An 11029-nucleotide genomic window follows, 5' to 3' on the forward strand; every position below is an offset into this window, starting at 1 on the left:
GCTAAAGAGAGAGATAGACTCTAATACAATAATAGATGGAGGTTTCAATACAACACCCTACTTTTAGCATTTGATGTATCTTCCAGAAAGAAAATCAACAAACAAACACTGGACTTAATCTGCACTATGAACTTAACAGATATTTACTAAACATTCCATCCAACAGCTGTAGAATACCTATTTTTTCCTCAGCAGTCCCACTACTGAGTATTTATCCAAAACAGAGTATATTGAAGAGATATCTACACCCCCATGTTTATTGCAGCAGTATTCACAATAGCCAAGATATGGAATCAACCTACATGTTCATCCACAGATGAATAAATAAAGAAAATGTGACATGTATAACAATGAAATACTATTCAGTCATAAAAAAGAATGAAATTCTGTCATTCATGGAAACATGGATAAGCCTGGAGGGCAGTATGTTAAGTGAAATAAATCAGGCACAGAAAAATAAATACCACATATTCTCATTTATATGTAGGACCTAAAAATAAATTAGGCTCATAGAAGTAGAGAGCACAATAGTGATTATTAGAAGCCAGAGAGGATTGGGATAGGGGAAGAGAGGGAAAGGTTGGTTAAAGGATATAAAATTACAGTTAGATAGGAAGAATTAGTTCTAGTGAGCTGTAGAATAAATGTGGTTAACATTTATTGTATTTTCAACGTGCTAGAAAAGAGGATTTTGAATGTTCATACCACAAAGAAATAATACATGTTTGAGGTGATAGGTATGCTAATTATACTGATTTGATCATTACACACATATATTGAGATATTGCTCCATACCACATAAATATGTATAAATATTATGTCAACTAAAAAGAAAAGAAAAAGAAATACAGCTAGATAGGAGAAATAAGTCCCAGTGTTCTATAGCACTGTAGGGTAAATATAGTTAACAATAATTTATTGCATATTTTCAAATAGCTAAAAGAGATAATTTTGAATATTCTCAAAACAAATAAATGATAAATGTTTGAGGTGGTGGATATGCTATTTACCCTGATTTGATCATTAGACATTCTATGTATCGAAATATCTCTCTGTACCCCATAAATATATACATTTTTTAAATTTTTTTAAATTTAGAAATGGAAAATTGAGAGAATAAGGACAATATATAATTGATACTCTGAATTACTGCATTGTGTTGAAAATTACAATGCCCAGGACATAATGCTACCTGCTTTCTAGTCTTATTCAAGGGAACCACATTGTATTACTCCATTCTCACATTGCTATAAAGAACTACCTGAGACCAGGTAATTTGTAAACAAAAGAAAACCGTAATTGTCTCAAAGTTCCACAGGCTATACAGCATGGCTGCAAGGCCTCAGGAAACTTACAATCATGGCAGAAGGTGAAGAGGAAGGAGGCATGTCTTACATGGCCAGAGAAGGACAAAGAGAGAGTGAAGAGGCAGGTGTCACGCACTTCTAAACAACTAGATCTTGTGAGAACTCACTCACTATCATGAAAACAGCAAGGGAGAAATCTGCCTATGATTCAGTCACCTCCCATCAGGCCCCTCCTCAAACACTGGGGATATAATTCAACATGAGTTCAACATGGGGACACAAATCCAAACCACATCACACATCTTTCGAGATTCAATGCAGTGTCTTGGTCACCTCCTGCATCTTGCATTTTTATTTTCTAGTAGTTTCTGGTTCTGAATAGATCCAGAAAGAGCAAGGTGATTTTGGACAGGCATAGTACACCAGTTCTTTCAAAAGCAGAATTCATAGAATAGAGAAATAAATCATCACTAATTTTTTTGAATAAACTCTGGAGCTTTTGTTATTAGACAGTGGGAGAGAGAGAAAATATTTTATCTTCTTCTCTTCTTTCAGTCAAGTGAGATAATACTGCTTCAAAAATAAAGCATGAACAGTCCATCTATGCTTTTCTAAATATAGTTCCATTGATATCTATCTATCTATCATTTATCTATCTCTCACTTACATATATTGGATCAAATTTCAACTGAGCATGGTTTTAACATTATCACCAGAGTCTAGTCAATGAACACACAAATATACAGTGGAGAGATGGATTGATAGATGGATGGATAGAAGGAAACTGGGGAGGGAGGGAGGGAGGGACAGAGGGAGGAAGGAAGGAAGGGAGGGAGGGAGGGGAGGTTGGGAGAGAGGGAGGGAGGGGAGGATAGAAGAAAGAGAAAGGGAGAAAAAAGGAGAAAGAAAGAAAGAGAAAAGCAAGAAAGAAAGAGAAAGAGGGAGGTAAGGAAGGATGGGACAGAGAGAAAGGAAGAGAGAGAAAGAGAAGGAAAGAAAGAAAGAAAGGCAAGAAAGAAAGGCAAGAGATCAAGAAAGAGAAAGAGAGAAGGAGGAAAGGAAGGACGGGACAGAGAGTAAGGAAGATAGAAAAAGAGAGAGAAGGAAAGAAAGAAAAGAAAGAAAGAGGAAGGAAGGAGATAAAGAAAGAGAGAGAAAGAAAGGAAGGGAGGGAGGGAGGAAGGGAAAGAAAGGGAAAAGGAAGGAGGAAGGAAGGAGGGAGGGAAGGAGGAAAGGAAGGGGGAGGGAGGAAGGAAGGAAGGAGGGAAGAAAGGAAGGAAGGAAGGGTAAGGGAAGAATGGAGGGGAGGGGAAGGGAGGGGAGGGGAGGGAAGAGGAGGCCGGGGGAGGGAAGGGGAGGGGAGGGAACATAACAACGTTGGGGAAAACCCTCAAGCAATAGGGACTGGATTGAAAACTAAATACCCCAGCATCTCTGTCCTGGTGTGCTAGACATCGTTCCTCGTAGGGTCCCCAGCAAGATTGAGATCTAGAGGCTCTCAAGTTATTAATTCACTTCTTACTCACGTTTCCTTATTATCTCACTTGTGCTTACTGCTTCTCAAATAAATTACCTGCACCCAAGTCCTTATCTCAGTGTTGCTTTTGGGTGAATTCAGACAAGACACAGATGAAATAAAATATTGTATAATTAATCTTTGCTGTGATTTGGGACTTTAAAAAAATTTCAGCCTAGGACAATAGGAAGATGTTATCATCTCATCTATATGAGATGGCATTGCCATCTCATATAGCAAACACTCATTATTTTCTAAATTTGTGTTCCTTATCTCCCCTTCATCCTTTGTTGGCCTCTGCTCTATGAGCATGTGTTAATTAGAATCCTTCTCTTACTCATGAACTTCTTTTGTTCTCTCATTTCTCCCTCAGCCCATCTGTAGAAAGGCATCTCTTTCCAGAATGCCTTTTGATGCTCTCTGCAGATGGAGCCAGCCAATGAGAGATTCTGACTGATCTGTCTGGAGGTCTGTGCTGTTTGCTTTTACTCTCTCTTTTTCTCTGCATATCAATATTACCTCAGTACAACCCATCTACAAGGACTTAACTATGAGTCGCTGAATCACCATAAAATTTAACTGGTAGTTTCCTCTAATCCTTACATCTCCATTAGGACCTTGAGAACACTACATATAAGTGGGAAACATCCTAGGCAATGTTGCGTATGGCTGAATGGCATCAACAGGAGCAGCATAAGCCTCTGCTGAGTAATTTTCACATTTGAATACTTTTAGAACCAATCTACAGTTTTCAATAAATCTGCTTTTCTGTTTCAGAGTCAGATAGATTCCTTACTCTATAAAGAATATGAATGAGGCTGCTGTTTAATTTTTTTAAAGGTGGGAGATATATTAGGAAAAGGCAAAGGGGGTCATGGAGGGCTCAGACACATCCGAAGAAAGCTACTTCAATCTATCAACACTGCCCAGGGCCCAAGGCTTGCTATTGCTGCTCTGCGGTCTATAAAGAAGCAGATGGCACATAAGAAGCCTTTTCCTATGTTTCATTTGCTTGCAACAAGAGCCCTAAATCTCTGACTTTGGACTGGTGTTCCCATGATTAAGCCACCTAATCCATTTGCCTTTGAGATTCACGTTCAAATGAGGGTCACTCCAAAGTCAAAGAAACACTTCCAAGAATGTCCATGAAGTGATTGGCCTCAGGGGTATTCAGTCTCAAAATGGACCCTGCCCATTGCCAAAGAAAACTTTTCTCAGTTTTATCCAAAGTTGATGAGTCTCAATGAACATGAGGGTGAGAATTTAGTCAGCTCCTTCCAGAGACTAATTATGCTGAGTGACTAGGACAGCATAGTCACATTGTGGCTCAACTGTGATGGAGTGAAATGGACCTGGTTTCCAATATTGTTGTGACCATCCTGTGACTAAATGACCCAGACACATTTCCTAGCTGGGCCAGCGTTTCCTCCTTGTCTTTTATTTCAAAGTTTACTTCCAAAGGAAACAACAGCCTCAGATTCAGGTGTTCTTCCTCATAGAGCCTTAGACATAGGTACATAGTAGCATCATTAAAATGGCAGAGCTGTCGAGTAACATTCCTCAAATTTTCCTGGAGTAAGTGGTTAGATGTCCCAAATTGTGGTCAGTGAGCTTGGAATCTAGGAACTGATGATAACTAAGAGTTACTGAGCCTTTATTATGCACCAGATACTGTTCTAAATGCTCTATCTTCTGCAGCACATTGGCTACCACAACTTACCTTATCCCATATACTCCTCTTACAGAGTGCTGTTGATACTCCTCCTGTTGAGTGGTAGGATCTATAATCTTTTCCCTTAAACCAGAATGGATCTTTATAATGACTTTAACCAATAGCATATGCCAGAGATGACCCCATGAGATTTCTCAGGCTAGTTCATAAAAAGTGATACATCTTCCATTGCAACACTAGCACTTGGAACCCAGTCTCCATGCTGGGAGGAAGTCTAGACCACATGAAAAGGCCAAATGGAGATGTGCAAAGCAAAAGCCCCAGCTGAGATCAAGATGATCCCAGCCCCAGCCACCACCATCTGACTGCAAGAGCATAAAAGAACTTAAACAGGAACTACCCTGCTGAACACAATCAGCTAATAGAACCAGAAGTGATGATGATAATAAAATGACTGTTGTTGTTCTAGACCACTAATTCTAGAGTTGTTATGCAGTAATAGACAATTGAAACTTATTTCATCTTTATAAAAATCCAGTGAAATTGGTATTATTACCTTTACAGATGAAAAACAAGGGCACTGAATGAGTATGTAATGTTTCCAAGGAAAGTGGCAAGGCTTGGTATTATACCCAAGCAGCTAGTTTATCAGTTTATGCTCTTTAGCTTCTATTCTATGATGCTACTTATATGTGCCTCTTCCCTACAAGAAAAAACACTGAGATCAAGGAAAAGTGAAAAATTGTTCCAAGAGGTGGAGGGAGAAGAAATATGCTAATCTTTTTCAGCAATCCCATTACTGGGTATATACCCAAAGTATTATAAATCATTCTATTATAAAGACACATGCACATGTATGTTCACTGCAGCACTGTTTACAATAGCAAAGACCTGGAACCAATCCAAATACCCATCAATGATAGACTGGATAAAGAAAATGTTGCACATATACACCATGGAATACTATGCAGCCATGAAAAGGGATGAGTTCATGTCCTTTGCAGGGACATGAATGAAGCTGGAAACCATCATTCTCAGCAAACTGACACAATAACAGAAAACCAAACACTGCATGTTCTCACTCATAGGTGAGTGTTGAACAATGAGAACACATGGACGCAGGGAGGGGAACATCACACACTGGAGTCTTTTGGGGTCCTGGGGACTAGGTGAGAGATAGCGGAGGGTGGGGAGACTGGGGAGGGATAACATTAGGAGAAATACCTAATGTAGGTGACGGGGAGATGGAGGCAGCAAACCACCATGGCATGTGTATACCTACGTAACAATCCTGCAAGATCTGCATATGTACCCCAGAACTTAAAGTCTAGTAAATTTTTTTAAATGTATATGGGTACATAGCAAGTGAAATATCATTATTTCAAGCAGATCATACCTACCAATTCAAAACCAGCTTTAGTCATTAGACCCCATCCCTACATGGGAGACTGGACAAGAACAAGCTCTCTGGGAAACTCACACCAATTCCTTCCAACATCTGCAATACAAGGAGCTGGTGCTGGACGTGGCCTCGGAGAAGCCATTCATTTCACTCTGTTGTCATCTGCCTCATCTCCTTCACATGGTTAGATTTTCCTACCCTATATGACCACAGAACATACCTAGAGAGAACACTGATTTATCCAGGGTGCTTTAACAAATTCATAAACTTTATTGGGAGGTTGAGGCAGGAGGATCAGTTGAGGCCAGGAATTCACAACCAGCCTGGGCAACATACCCAGACCTGTCTCTACAGAAGCAAAACAAAATGGCAATAAGAAATAAAGTTTGTTGTATAATGTGATGCCTGATTTTTTGTGTGGATACTTGGCAGTAATTCCACAACAGACAGCTGGGAGGCTATGGAGTGGCCCTCTGGACTTAAGATGGGAGAAGGAGAGGGTGATTTGGATATGACCCCGAGAGAGGAGTCAGGTCACCTTGACACTAGGCTTGCAATGTGGAAAGTGCCAGAGAATTTGTGCTGATCTGACCTGCAACATTATACCTGGCTTGCCCAAACTATCAGCAGTCCAAATGTTTTGATCACTTTTTATGCTGTGACTTTGTACTTCAGAAAGGCTGGCATTGCCTTTCTGACAACAGGCCACTTGGAGTGAGGGACCTCAGATGTGGGAACGAGTTACCTAAAAATTATGTCTAAGTATTTATGGGCAAAATCCAAAGCCAGCTCACACTGCAGGGAGGGAAGCTGAAATCAGAGATACAAGCAGCCTGGCCTGGCTTTCCAAAGAATGATAGTTCATTTCTGACCTCAGAAGTTACAGAAATGACTCTCTAGACTGTTCATTTTTAATACTAATCTAATTATCCCTCAGCTTCACAATGGATTTCACAGCACTGGCAGGAAAATCTATCAGCATTACTGAGTCTCAGACAGGCAACTTCAAATTTAAAAGGCTAGTGTGAAAATAAAAACCTAGATGAATCACTGCGTTCCTTCTAGCTCCTTCTAGTCCCTTCTAATGGCTGAGATTGATCTGACTTAGCCTTAAGAGTCCTTCATGCTCCTGTATAAGCACCTTTTCAATACCCCCACATTTTCATTTTCTCCCTCCCAAGAATTCTAGGGTTCATGCTACATGCATACCTCAACTTACATTAAGGGACATTTCTTAAAGGTTGTTTACCGGATTTTGTAATCTATGTTATATTGCTACTTGTTTTATGTGTCCAAAGTCTTTATCTTGTTATCTAATAGTTCTTCAAATGACTGCTCTCCACCCTCCCAATACTTCAATTCCAACCCCTAGAACACATCTTTCTCCTTTCATCATAGTTTCTTCAAGTCATCTTCAAATGATTAGAACACATAAATGCAGTGGGAGGTATGGCTTTGTGACTTCCCATCTCCTAACTGACTGTCCTGAAAGTATGGAAGTTTTCTTGACACTGAGTGGACCTACAAATGGCCACAGGGCAAGTGCCATGCAGCCCACTGTGATGCAAACTAAAATTTAATCTAAGAATTAAAATACATTCTTCACCTTGGAGCATTTTCTCTTTCTAATGAGTCTATCTTTAGGGTTTAAGGCAGGTTTAATTCAAGCCTCAACTATTTCAGGTCATTAAAAACCCAGGGCACAGTTACAGGGTGAACAGGTGCTAATTCCTGTCTTCTGGCTGCACTCCACTTACAGTAATGACAACTGGCACCTGCAAATCCCCTTTATGATACTAGATGAGATCTGAAATGATTTCGCCCTGTGTAATAACTAAAACATTGGTTCCCCGGGAAGGCTGCCTCACATGAACACCCAGTATTTAGCAGAGCCCTCTTCTAATCATGTCCCTCAGGAAACATACTGGAGGTCCTCTCTAAAGTCAATATCACTCTCATCACAAAACAAAGAAGGCTGGGACATCACCAAAACACCCTTGATAATCCATGGATTTCTGCTATCTTTATAATTACTTCTTCCAAGTCTCTCTAACACAAAATGAGAAATGTCAAAATAGAATTATTTCTTCATAATTATGTTCCTTAACCTTAAAAGTTGAAATAGCCAAGATTTCCCAAGATTAGAATAGAAATCACCACGAAAAGAGCATTAATGTGATACATCTATACTACCCAGCAACAAAAAGGAATGAACTATTGATATACACAATAATCTGGAGACCCATCTCCAGAGTAAAAGCTGGAAACAGTGGCTCATGCCTGTAACCCCAGCACTTTGGGAGGCCAAGGCAAGAGGACAGCTTGAAACCAGGCGTATGAGACCAGCCTGGGCAACATACCAAGACCCTCTCTCTACAAAAAAAAAAAAAAAATTACAGACTAGTCAGTCATCTTGGCATGCAACTGTGGTTCCACTTACTCAGGAGGCTGGGGTGGGAGGATCACTTAAGCCCAGGAGTTAGAAGATGCAGTGAGCTATGATCATACCAGTGCACTCCAGCCTGGGCAACAGAGTGAAGCCCTTTCTCAAAAAAAAAAAACAAGAAGAAGAACAAATCTCCAGAGATTATGCAGAGTTTAAAAAGCCAATCTGAAAGGTTACATACTGTATGATTCCATTTGTACAACATAAAATGAAAAAATGGAGAACAAATCAGAGTGGTTGCCAGTGGTGAAAAAGTGAATTAGGCAGGTCAATATGTTGGTTGTACTATATTGTACTATAGTTCTTCAAGATGTTGCCACTCAGGGAAACTGAGTAAAAGATGCAAGGGACTGCTGTATTATTTCTTACAAATGCATATACAATAATCTCAAAATAAAAACTTCAATTAAAAAGAAAAGCATTAGATTAAGACTGACAAGACCAGGTTCTAGTTCAGGCCCTTCCCATAACAAGCATGAGCCAAGACACTCAACCTCTTTCATCCTCAATTTCAACATCTGTAAAATGGAGTTGGACAAGTTCATCCACAGCATCCTGAGTAGTTCTACAGCTGAGCAATATCGGAGCTGCTCTTGATTCACAACAGCCTTTGAAACAGAGGGGCCCTCTGAAGAGTCAAGCTACCATGGCTGAGTGGGTAATGTACTTAAATAGTCTCTATAAATACCATTTTAAAAGACACAAACCTAGCTTATTTAAACATAACATGCAATGGCATAAACAAAGAAACAATTTGAAAGAAGAAAAACTTTAAACAAATATTACCTCATCATCAAAGTTGTGACTACTAATGAACAGGAACTTTTCTATAAAATAGTATAATTAAACAGTATGTTTTGTTTACTATAAACCAAGACAGGAAACCAGCATTTCTACCATGTAGGGCTAAGGGCCCCACAGTGTTGTGGGATGTCCCTTATGCTGTGCTGAGGCGCAAGATCTGAGAAATAAAGAGAGAGGACACAAAAGTACAAGGAAAACGTAGCTGGGCTCAGGGGGGCACGTCACCTATAAGCAGAGACAGGCGAGGCTCTGATTGTCCAGAAGCGTCTGTATTTATTGGGTATAGGTTAGGGGGCAGGGTAATGAGTGAAGTCACCTTTAAGGATAGTGATAGGGTCGTGAGCAATAAAACAAGGGGTCCACCCCCATTAGGTCACCTAGGCTAGGAGGTGGACAGTGCGCAGCAAGGGGTCCACCCCCATTAGGTCATTGAGGCAAGGAGGTGGGCCGTGTGCAGTAAGGAATCCACCCCCATTAGGTCACCGAGGCAGGGAGGTGGGCCATGTGCAGTGAAGAGCGTGCAGTGTGCAATACCTCTATCCATGGGCATACTACTCCTAAGAAGAGCTATAGGAGGATGCTTAAGTCACACAGCAGTGACAGAGCTGTCAGGGTCTACTGCCACCTGCTGGCAGCTCCCAATGAGTTATATAGGAGGATGCTTTTTGAGCTAGCACAGTAACAAATGCTGATAAAGTTCACAGTCAGCAAGGTGCGATTATCCGGAGGGGTTTTGAGCCCTCAGATGCTCTAGGGATTGCCAGTCTGAGGGCAGCCTTCCACAAGAATTGGAGCAAGGTCCTACAACTCCTTTATCAGGAGGAGTGGCTCTTGTCCCAAGCCTGCCATACAGCGGGTATCTTTATGATACTGAACGCTGCCACCTGGGCCATGGATTCTTGTCCTGGTATAACTGTTTTTAAACCATGCTCTGCACTGTGTCTGCTCCATACATTCCTCTGACTATAAGCTGCTTATTCCTTAATTCATGCTCTGTACCGTGTCTACTCTAGGCATTCCTCTAATTATGAACTAAGATATAGTTTTATATATATATATATATATATATATGGGAATAACTGTGTGGTAAGATATTCTTTAGGCACTCATTCTATGAACTAATAAATGATTATATAGAGAGAGGATTATATAAAGGGACATAACTGAGTAGTAACACTATAAACTGAGATAATCTTCAAGCCCTAATTCTATAAACTAATATATGATTATGTATAAAGGCTTATATAAAAGGAAATAACTGAGTAGTAACACTATAAACTGAGATATTCTTCAGGCCTTAATTGTGTCAGGATTCTGCTTAGCTCTCCGTCCTTCGTACCTATATGAGGGGTTTCCCACATACCATTTTCTTGACATTATACACCCAAATCACCCCCTCATTCCCCAGTCACTTTTCATTGTTAAACTATTCTTGTTCTTAATGCCCTACCCTCTGGGGAGTGGCAATGTACAAAACAGGAAGTCCTTTAATATAACTTACAATTTTAGAAGGGAAAAACCCAAGCACCTTATTAAGAAATGAAAATTACAGTCAAATTGCTGTTTATTTTTATGTCACCAATAGATAAACTAAATTGAGTAGTTTAACATCAGAAGTATAATCAGTGTTAAAATAGTAACAAACTGGGTAGTCTATTACATCAAATTAGCAACCTTTTTCCTGTAAAAGGTAGGTATTTTTCAATGTGCTTAATTCTAAAAGGAGTGTGTATTATTAAAGAAAGTCACATCAAACAGTAACAAAACAATATGAAGTCACTATCATCAGCAGTATTTAAGAAACAGAAACAGGGTTGTAGGGGTAGGTTAATCAATCAAGACAGAACTAGATCTCATGTATTGATTGCCAAAGCCAAAGAAC

This window comes from Aotus nancymaae, unplaced genomic scaffold (assembly GCF_030222135.1).
Source record: "Aotus nancymaae isolate 86718 unplaced genomic scaffold, 86718_ANA_hifiasm-v0.15.2.pri h1tg000006l, whole genome shotgun sequence".
NCBI lineage: Eukaryota > Metazoa > Chordata > Mammalia > Primates > Aotidae > Aotus > Aotus nancymaae.